Below are 11,047 nucleotides of genomic sequence, written 5' to 3' on the forward strand. Positions count from 1 at the left end.
GGAGAAAGTCAGACAGAGAGAGACAGTCTTTTTGGTGCCGTGTAAGACTATGTGTCTATCTGGGCACAACACAAATAAGCAACTGCTGAGACTGTCCTTCCAAAAAAAAAAAAGAATGAGAACATCAGTCGTCTCAGCAAATTCCCTAAAACATATGTTTAAGATCAAATGTCAAAGCCTTCTAGTGGCGTTAGTGATTATGACTCTTGTCCGTCATGACTCGGGAGCAAGGGACGAAATAGCGACATGTTAGAGCCGCAAAATCCACCGTCAGGGTGGTTGGATGGGTTAACCAAATGTTGGAGACCACTGCTTGTTCCCTGCAGTGAGTATTGGTTTCTTTTTACCATAAAGACAACGCTGATGGTCATTCCCTAACCTTAGCCAAGTGGTTATTATTGTAACCCTGACAACGAAGGCCACCTACCCTTATTGAAGTAATTTTAACCCAAATCATGATCTTTCTCTAACAAAGTTGTTTTTGTGCCTGAACCTAACCAAACCTTAAACCATAAGGTTGTAAGATCAGAACAAACAGTGTTTTGAAACAATCTGATACCCCGGTCATACACTTGCAGTGGACTTTCATTGTGAAAGCCTTCTATACTAGATTGGTCTGGCTAGCGAAGGGAACATTCTCTATTCGGGGTTGTGGTTTTACCTGGACATGTGTGGGAGAAATATCCAAGAAATACTGCAAATTTCCTACTTTGCAAAAGCATGACTGCTTCTATACTCGCTGTTTACAGGCTTACCCAGGTTTCCAAGACTAAATCAAATATTTATCGAATTCAGGGAAAAGTTAGAAAGGAATGAAAAATTGCCCCACATCTAAACTCCATGCAATATACATTAAAGTGAATTTTCAGCATGTCAGCTCCTCTTCATTTTAACCTAAGGGAGTATATGTGTATATATATATAGTTTGCTTTGACCTTGTATAGTGAGTTATACCTACAGTAAATGAACTTCATTATAAATGCATGTCAGGTACTGTGACTGTAACCAACCTATCAAGGAGCGGGCAAGCCCTAATGGGATTTCATTTCCTGCCGTGTGTACACAGACTGTATAAACAATGTTAAATCAAGTGGAGATGAAAGCCAGTAGCCTAATCTTAACTCTTTCTATGCCAGGGAGATAATAGACAAAGGTTAACAGTGCAGTGGCTTCCTTAAAGCGAGAAGCCGCCTTGCTTCACCAGTAAGGAGGGCTAAACATGAACTCATTGACACATGGTCTTCACAGCCACACATTACACTTCTCTCTTTCCTCTGCCCAATATCCCTCCTTTTCCTCTCTCTGTCATTCCTCCCACACTCCCCCTCTCCTGCTTCACCCCCACCCCCTCCACTTGCCTGCCCCTAAGTGTATCTCATTTTAGCATCGACTATCTGTAAACCAAGAGCCGCTGTCACCAGATCCCCCAGTCCCGCAGAGTTCTTAGGAATGGCATGTGTTCCCAATTGGCAGCTTAACGGCCGCTGACCACACAACTACAAACCAGGGGCTTTCTGGAGGCCAAGGTGGGTGAGCTACAGGTCGCAGCTTGTAAATTATCAACCCCAGCAAGTCAAATGTGAGGCTAGGATTCACAGGGAGGTAGTTTCTTGGGGTTTCTGACAGAACGAGAAGGAAGTGGCACATCTAGGAAGCTATTGCATCAAACAGGTGCACACTGGTTCCGCAGTCTTGTGTTGGATTGGTGCTCCTGCTTCGGTTTTTCGGCAACCCCCCTATCACTCCTTGATATCCATAGATAATGTCAATGCTGCTTCTCGGGTTTCAGAAGGAAGCTGCACAGGGAGAAGCAGACGTTTCTTGGCAGTGATGATAGCCTCAACTCTCTCAACTACGCCAGCCATTAACAACCTCTGTGTATGGTGGGTGTGTGGTGGGTGTGATTGCATTCACGTCTGTAATATATGTTTAAGTGAATTATGTGTGTGTACAGCATACCCGCCATGCATTTATGTATGTCCTTGACAAGATTTAAAAAAAGAAAGAAACATACACAATTTATAGCTTTGGCTCCGAGAGTGCAATACAAAATGTCACAGGGAGTGGCGACTTTCATACCTTGCTTCCACTGCATGGTACGTCTTGGCTCGACTCCCCCCTAATCGCTTTTGTCACCTTTACTCGGTTAGGAATTTTTCTACTGCAGATAGTACACCTTTAATGATTTATTGATTCTTAGCGGTGCGTCACAGCAGTGCATGTAACAGATGTGACATCACCTTCGACGTGACATGCAGAAGAAATCGAGGTTAACCTTCCAGCCTCTATTCACTGACGAACTGTAAACTACACTCTGAATTTAAATTTCTAAACTGACTTGACTGCTAACATTGCCTGGGCTTGCATTCATCGTTATTTTCTGCCGCTCTCTCTCACTCACTCACTTGCTCAACCACACACTCGTTATGCTACTCGATATTAAAGGGATTGTGTCCATGATTTGTCTGCATTTTATCAATTGACGACAGCATGGCTGCCATTTTTGAAACTCTGAGTCAAGTGAATGAAAAAATTGCAGTCGTTATTGATGTCAGCTTAGCAGGTTTGTGCAGGGTGTCCCGTAAGTGCAGCCATTTCACTCCACCATTTAGTATCGGCTGAGATGACTTGAAACCTCTACAGAGGTGATACAAAAAAAAGTACCTGGTACTATCCACAACTTTGGCAAATGAAAAACCAAAAAGGAATGGTTGCAACTGGGTAGAGTCGAGCCCAGCCCAGCCGTACCACGCAGTGGAAAGGAACCTTAAGAAGGAATAAACAGCAAAAGGTCAAGGCGAACACAGAGACAAGAGCAGGAACATGAAATGGAATCATCACCATTACTTTGGCTGAGTCACTACAGATTATGTTATCCTTTATCCCACTTCCTCCAAGGGCTTTCCTCTTTTGCTGTTTCCTTTATTGTTCTTTTGCCCTGTCATTGTCCACTGTTCTGCTCTTTATGGATTCATTAATCATGTAATGTCTCCACCCATACTTGCACTCATTGAGCAATGATTACATGTCTTCATCCTTCTCATGCCCTCTATGTTCACTCTCTTTCACGCTCTCTCCATTATTGTTCTACTGAGTGTTCTGTCGAGTTCATCTCATTTTTGAAGAAACTAAGCAAATTAGATGTCAGTGTAAATCTGGCCAGAAAAGTCACAACGTGGCTCCATGGATGTCAGTCTGTTCACACTGTTCTTTTCCTCTAGCTCCACCATGAGGTTGACTTTTGATGCTTTTGAGTTGAAATCTGGTGCACAGATTCATATCCCCAATGGGATGAGTTGCAAGAATGTCGGCGACCCTCATCATCAGGTCAAAATTTCAGTTTGTCCGATTCATTATTATACTTTGTTGTTTGGTTTTGACCAAATACCTGAAAAAACAAATGACATTCCCATCATCCTCAGCTTTGCTTCGTGTTAATGCTAATTACTAAATGTTAGCATGCTAAATGAAGATGCTAAACATTATACCAGCTAAACATCAGCACACTTGTATTGCGAGTACGTTAGCATGCTGACGTTAGCATTATGCTCAAATTGTTACTGTGGTAATGGCAGCCTTGGATAACTGCCAGCATGACAGTAAGAGTCATTTGACTTGTGTCTCTCTCCATCCCTTGGCGAGGCAGGAGGAAAAGGCCAGTTACACAGAGAGGCAGAGCAGAGCAGCACAGGCCAAATATAACTCAGAGCAGTGGCAGTAAAGATGGACTGAAAGCAAGAAGATTTGTTAGATAGAAGGCCATATAACATTTTTAAACCTTTCTCGCCTCTCCTGTGTCATTTCCTCACTGTGTATTGATTTTTTCCTGCTCCGCTCTAAGATTGTCTCCATCTGCTTTCATTTGCATGTAGCAGCATGTACACTATTGTTGAGACCGTCTGGTTAAAATACTTTTTATAGCTTTAGGAGAACCATGCAGTAACACAGCCGAGGGATTCCACCTACCCCCACCCACGTCTTCAGCCGTCTTTCTCCCGCAGACGTTGGCATGGCCAAGCAGAAACACAGATATGCGCACTCACACGCATATGCTGAGACACATACATACACAGAGGTTACTCAGTAATTAGGGGTGCTGTAATTGTGACTTAGCATTGTAAACTGGCGGGGCAGTGTTGCCAGGGAAGGTTTGTTGACTGTAGGATTATGACAGGGAACTTAAATGGTATGTGTTTATCTACATTCTGCAGTGGTGAGCTGTGCTGTCTAAAATATCCACCAGGTTCTCTGTAACGGAGTTGGCTCGGGCTGTAAAGTTCAGTGGTCATCATCATCAACATCATCATCATCATCATCATCATCATCACAGTAACAGGCATCTTCTCTGTTGTGTTACTGCCTCAATAGGAGGATGTTGGACAGAAACGTTAAATGATGTCACGTATGTGGGTAACTCTTTATTGTGTTATGTTTGTGTTTCTTCTATTTAGCTTCAGTTTTTGCCTACAGTAATGGTAGGTTATGTGTGGAAAGTGAAAATTCTTGTAAGAACAGTCCACAAAATCCTCAGCGACATTATGAGGACTCACCTCACATGGCAGGTCAACCACTGGGAAAACCATTAAATGTTGGAGCTATCAACTTGTTTTTAGTTTAAGGTGTAAGGTAAGGGTTGGGCCTCAGCATGCAGTGCTTATGCCCAAGTTTAAGTAGTGGGTGTTGTAAACTTAAATCTTTATAGATTTTTGGTGTGAATCTTTTTCTGTATTTGTAACTCTAGAAAAGGAAGGTGTCAAATCATGTTTTTGACGTTTTCTACAATCTACCTTTTACCTAACTGATCTTTGTATTTTGTTTCACGACTGTTGTCATTTTTAATTTCTTTTGTTCCTTTTTCTAAAGTTCTTTTTTGGGTGTTTTTGATACTTTTTTCCGTCAGACATCAAATATGTGACTCCATCCTGATAAATGAGACAACAGGAACAAGGATGGAAATAAATCCAAGACTTTATGGTTCTATTCCCAGCAAAAGTCTGATATGTCGCCTTTTTGTAAATGTATTACAATGTTCTCAATAAATCAAAACCAAAGTCTTCTTGGAATTAATGTACCTCACTGCAGTGTCCTCTTACATGACAAAAACAAGTGAGTGTGTGTGTGTGTGTGTGTGTGTGTGTGTGTGTGTGTGTGTGTGTGTGAAAGGGGAGAGAGAGACAGGTGGTTGTAATGGCAAAGTCAAATATTTGACACTGGCTAATTACGAAGGTAGTCTTGTGACTTGGTGCGGTCATGTTTTTCATAGGTGTTGAAAACAAAGCTCTTTTTCTATCCAGCTATTTGGTGTACACATGAACGTATACATACTGTAAGCACACATGCGTGTGTGTGTGTGTGTGTGTGTGTGTGTGTGTGCAGCAAGCAGACCATAACAGCAGGAAACTCTGCATCAGTTAAAAATGTAATCCATCATATTTTCTCTCTCTCTCAGCCACCGGTTTTTAAATTCCCACACACAACCACAATAAATCCTCCCACAACAATATTTCCATTCATACCACCGCAAATCACATTCGTGAAAGTCGCACATTTCCAAGCTATTATTTCTTTTTTGCAGCATTCTCAAACTCAAATTCCCATGTCACAAATTTCCATATCATTCACACGAGTGGCGGATCAGCAGATTTTTTTCCCGCCCCGCTCTGAAATACACAATGGCTGCTTTTCAGGACTTCAAAGTGCTCGTGGGGGTGAGAAAGGGCTGTTGTGTGGCATAAAATATCAAGGTAGGAGATTAAGGCTTATCAGAGATTTCCTTTGAGGAAAAAATGTTTCTCCCTGTGGCTACTGCTGGACTCAACAGCAGCCGGTGGAAGTGGAAGAGGTGTCCATGCGTGGCAATGGGGTCAGAGGGTCAGCCGCAGGTGATTCATGGACTCCTAGAATGAAAGAAAATGATTTATACATGTTGCTCTGCCTGAATCGTTTGTGGCCTCTGCTGCTCTGTTCCTTTTTGTGTGGTTGACATAATGTACCCTCTGACCAGAAAAGCCAAATTACAGGAGAGCGTTGACTTTCTAGGAAACAATCACACCAACATACACTTTTGATAACCACAGCTTTTGCAACAGCATGGCATGGCAGAGGGAGAAATATGAGAAAAATGATCGCCTGACAGCATTATTGTTATAAACTTTCGTGGACAGAGTCTCCAGAGTAATTCGTAAGCGCAGGCCAGCTAAAATTGACGTGACTCCAAATGGCATTTGTTCATGACCGTTCGGGTCATTTAGTCATTTGACTGTAGCTCTGTGGGTTCTGGGGGGGGAAGCATGTGACTTATTGGGGATCCGATCCCCCACGGGTCAGACTATACCCTACCGCCCCCCAGTGGTCATTGGGCAAATGCAAATGACCTTGGAGGTCCTATCAATGTTGAATTTATATGATAACGCAATATAAAAATATATTAAAAAGGTTTAATGTGAATGAATAGCGTTGTTGACACTTTAAGGTACTTGTACTTCTGACCTGGCCTGGCCTGGTTTTGTTGTCTTGATCTGAGCTTGCAGCTAAGTTAAGAAAATAACTGAACAGTGTAACAGAGTGCAACTGCCTTGATAACGTATTACAATCTTGCAAATTATTCATCCGTGTGCTTCCACTTGTTCTGGAGAGCTGCAGCCGATGAGTAAGAATGAGAGGCAACAAGATAAAGCATACGTGATTATGTACCTGACATGGTGCTACCATGAGTCATTTACAGCACCGTACGTGACAATGTTCACACATAGCTAGGCTTGACCCAAAATCTCTCCTGACACTGTGACATAGAGCAGGGGACTTTTACGTCACAGTTTTGACAAGTAGATCTTTTCTTCGCCACGCACAAAGCCTCGACTGTGCTCGTAATGGACTGAAAGAACAGCTGCTCACATGTCAGCTCCTAGACTGTGTGCCACGCTGACACACAGTGAAAAAGGCCCTGTGCTGCAGGTGGCAGACAGTTCCCAGTGTGGATGTGAGCTCCACAGCATAGGTGGTCTCACTCGACCACAGTAGTGCCAGAAGGACTCTGGTCAGGCTGTGCCAGTAGAGCAGGTGCTCTTTGCACCCTGAACTCTGTTTCTCACCAACACAGCAAGTAAGTGATTATGAGACAGTTCATTTCTGTCAGCAACATCTTTGTCTTTCTGCCTTTCACTACTCACCCTCCAAACGCAAAAGATTGAAAATGAAAGATATCTCTCCTTATATCTATTCAGATATCTTCATTAAACTTAAACAACAGGTGACTAAGCACACACACCACACACACACACACTCAGACCATTAGACTAAACTGTGCCCAGTCCCCGGAGTTAATGTTTAGACGCACTATGCCTGCTGAGATATACGCAGCAGGCGGCGGGGACGCTGTGCTGAAGGTCAGCCCTACATGTGCTGTTTGATCTTTTCCAGCCAACAGCGGGCCAAATGACATGGATTTAAGAACCCGGCGAGTGGGGTTTGGTTGGCGCAGCAGCAAAGTCTTCACAAGCCACGGCTGACCTACCTGACACAAGGGTTTTACATAATAGAGGCACAATCACCTCAGGAAAATAGGTCGAAGAGAGAGAGAGAGAAAAAGAGAGAGAGAGAGGCTGGTAGACAGCCAGTATAACACAGGTTGGGCTATCCAAAAGAATGGGATATTCAAGACAGCTGTTATGTGTAATAAATGGACAAGCTATCCATACAATATCACCTCATTGTTTCCAATCCATATTAACAGGGTGTTCCACCTTTAGGAATATTTTGTCCTTTTAACAAAAAAAAAGAAAAATGCTGTGAAGCAGTTAATGTCATTAATATCCACAAAAGTAAACAATTACTTGAATGTGGCATATCATGTATTTTGGTCTGTTTCAGTCTGTTATAATAAAGCATTACAACATTTTTCATTGCAACCACTAACTGGAGTCATCTTTTAGTCGATTGGACAATTATGAAAAATGTAAAAACTGTAATAAATAAGAGTCTACAGCCAAGCTAACAGCCCTGAGAGGCTGTATTTAGGCACAGAAGTGAATGCTCACGACGACAATGCTAGCATGCTAATACTTAGCGTGTAGTGCTAAGTGTTAGCATGCTAACGTTTGCCAATTAGCACACAAAGTACAGCCAAGGTTGATGGGAGTGATTAGTTTTGCCAGTAGTTTGTCAAAAACAAAACAAAAAAATGGATAAATTCGAAAGAGGAAAAATCAGGGCAAGGTCATTACAGTTCATCATCTGGGAACCACGAATGTCTGTATGAAATTTTAGCATGCTAGCATGGCTAATAATGTTGTAAAACATCCACTGTGGTTCAGCAGGACTTGTGTTTTAGTGTTTTACTCCACTAAAGGGAGTAGAAATCAATCATTGTGGGTGTGAAATTACCAGGTTATTAAGTTATGACCTGCACTTCAGGACACCTCTACTTAGAAACAGCCACAGTTAATCACAGTGCTACTGTACAAACAAGTGACAGGTAGACAGACACACAGGCAAAAGTGGTCTCTGTGACACAAAGCCTGACAAGTAGAGGAATCCAGCTGTATAAAAAAAAAAAGAAAGTCTAAATGGTAAGAGACACATCCAAAAATAGCACAGAAAAACATGCACATGATTATTCACAGACCACACTAAAGGTTATGAGAGCATTGTTGACCGATCACGTCTCTATTTTTATTGTGAGCCCCCCGCACATGACTCCTTTTTGCAAACTAATCTTGCCAGTCAAAGTTTCTACAACATCATGTTGTGTTTCATGGGGCTTCACCCAAAAATAGATGCATTATCAGGAGCAGCTCAAATGGGCTTCATGTTACCTACCAAATTGTTGCTGTGTGAATGCATATCAAATATCTCCTGGAAATCTGACAGGTTTCTATTAGTGTGACCGTTGCCACATGCGCACACAGACACGCAAACACACACACACACACACATACATATGCATACCGGCAAAACACACTTGCCAAAGAACTCCACCTGCTCTTTCCAGTCCTTTCCAACCATTCTCCTTGTAGCTGATTGGGGCCAAAATCCTGCTGCTGTGTTGGCTGTGTTCTGCTCCAGGCAGTGAAAGGGAAGATGGGGTTTTGTTCCGCTGCCCAAAAAGGCTTTGGGATCTGACATGGAAACCTCAGAACAGGGAATACAGCGGAATAGAGAAATACAGTGAGGTAATGAGGTGACCACACACACACTCCCGCAGATGTACAGTATGTCTGCAGGAAGGTAAATGTGGTCACAGTACCCCATGGGATGCAGGATATAGAGGATTTGTCTGCACAGGAGAGGAGAGAAATGCAAAGAGAGAGAAAATGAGAGTTTCAGTGTATGCGAATGTGTGTGCAGAGTTAAAGGGAAGGAATGGTAAAGTTTGAGGTTGTGGTCAAAGTGCCTGCCTGAGTGTGTATGAGCAAGAGAGGGAGAGAGGGAGAGAGGGAGAGAGCAGTATTGGCTGCAGTCTCTGACTTTGACCCACACGGCCTGCCAGGAAGCAGGCAGCTGACAGCTTGCCTGCGAACCCAACGCCTCTGCAACGTGCAGCCTGCCTCGTACACAGCAGCATCGTGGAAACAGTTACCAGGCACGTCTTTACTGAGTCAACAGCAGCCACTGGTGGTCACGTCCAGACATTCATTCATAAAAATCTCAACCACAGATATATTTAACATGAAGTTTAGTGAAACATTTTTTTGTACGTCATTCAGTGATGAGACTTGATGAATCAGTAACTGTATTCCCTCACAGTGGCAGACAGGACACGTTTTTGCCATCACACACGCACATTTCCCTGGTGATGAGTGTCTCGCTCATACGCTAGCAGATATGTCCACACATCCAGCTGAAAAAACAGCATCTCCTTACAGCCAGCAGGACATCCTCTGCTGTAACAGCCTATAGAGCAGAACAGGACAGAACAACCTCAAACCAGACGTCCAAACCCAAAATTAATTTACTGCCCCTGTGGCCCTACATTTGGATTAAAGGAGAGATCACACAGTGAGTCTGCAATAAGCACACTGTCCATTCCTTTGTGAGTCACAGAGTCCATCAGAGGAGAAAAGTGTGTAATGTAAGCCACTGTGGCCAGACGAAGCATGTCTGGTCTTTGCCTAATGCATGAGAGAGTAAAGGTAGGAGGGAAAAGACGTCAAAGCTGTACCACAAGAGGCAACAGCAGGGCTGCGATAGATAAGTCCCTGTTAGGTAATATCTTTCAGACTTTCCATGTTTGCTTGAAATAAAACACGGAAGGAAATGAGAAATAATTTCTTAATGCAACTACAAACTGACACAAACGATGATGTACGGGTAAAGTAAGAAATTCAGAAATTAAATGAATTCAGTTGAAAATAGAATATTTTTTATTTAAAACCTGAACTCTGTAGCTATAAGGCAAGCTAATGAGACAGCAATAGCTAAAGGTAATTTAACCAGTTTTACGGTAGAAAAGTTTCTCCAACATCTTACTAATTCGGTTTTTTTATACCAAATGTATAAGGCAGTAGCTATTCATACGTTCATCATTCATAGACATTCATCTATTCATAATGTAGAGAAAAAAAATAGTAACACCAGATAAACTCGTCCAAACTCAAAGGTCTGCTGAACGACGGGAGGATATTTCTTGGTATTTACCTGAAGGTTTGACGTGGGATTTGTGGTATCAGTGTTTAACACCTTTTCTGCTTTGGGTCAGACTTTGGGATATTGGTGTCATGAACCAGCAGGACAGGCAGCGCTGGAGCGAGCGATGATGTCACTAGGATGAGCTCAAGAGCACAGTGCTAGTGTTGCTGTGTGTGTGTGTGTGTGTGTGTGTGTGTGTGTGTGCAAGAGACGGTGCTGCTACCATGCTGACAGACTTTGAGACTCAAATGTATCGCCGTGCAAGACGTTTTGCTACAAAACTGCAGGTTTTGTGACAAATATACAAACAGTGATGTAAAGGCAGGACACAAGAGAGACGCAGCTCAATTACTTTTCTTTTTCTGTGGCAGCACCATAGGGGTTTTGAGTGTGTGTGGCCTCTTTTTAGACCGTGCATATA

Source organism: Pempheris klunzingeri, chromosome 18 (genome assembly GCF_042242105.1).
Source record: "Pempheris klunzingeri isolate RE-2024b chromosome 18, fPemKlu1.hap1, whole genome shotgun sequence".
NCBI classification, from domain to species: domain Eukaryota; kingdom Metazoa; phylum Chordata; class Actinopteri; order Acropomatiformes; family Pempheridae; genus Pempheris; species Pempheris klunzingeri.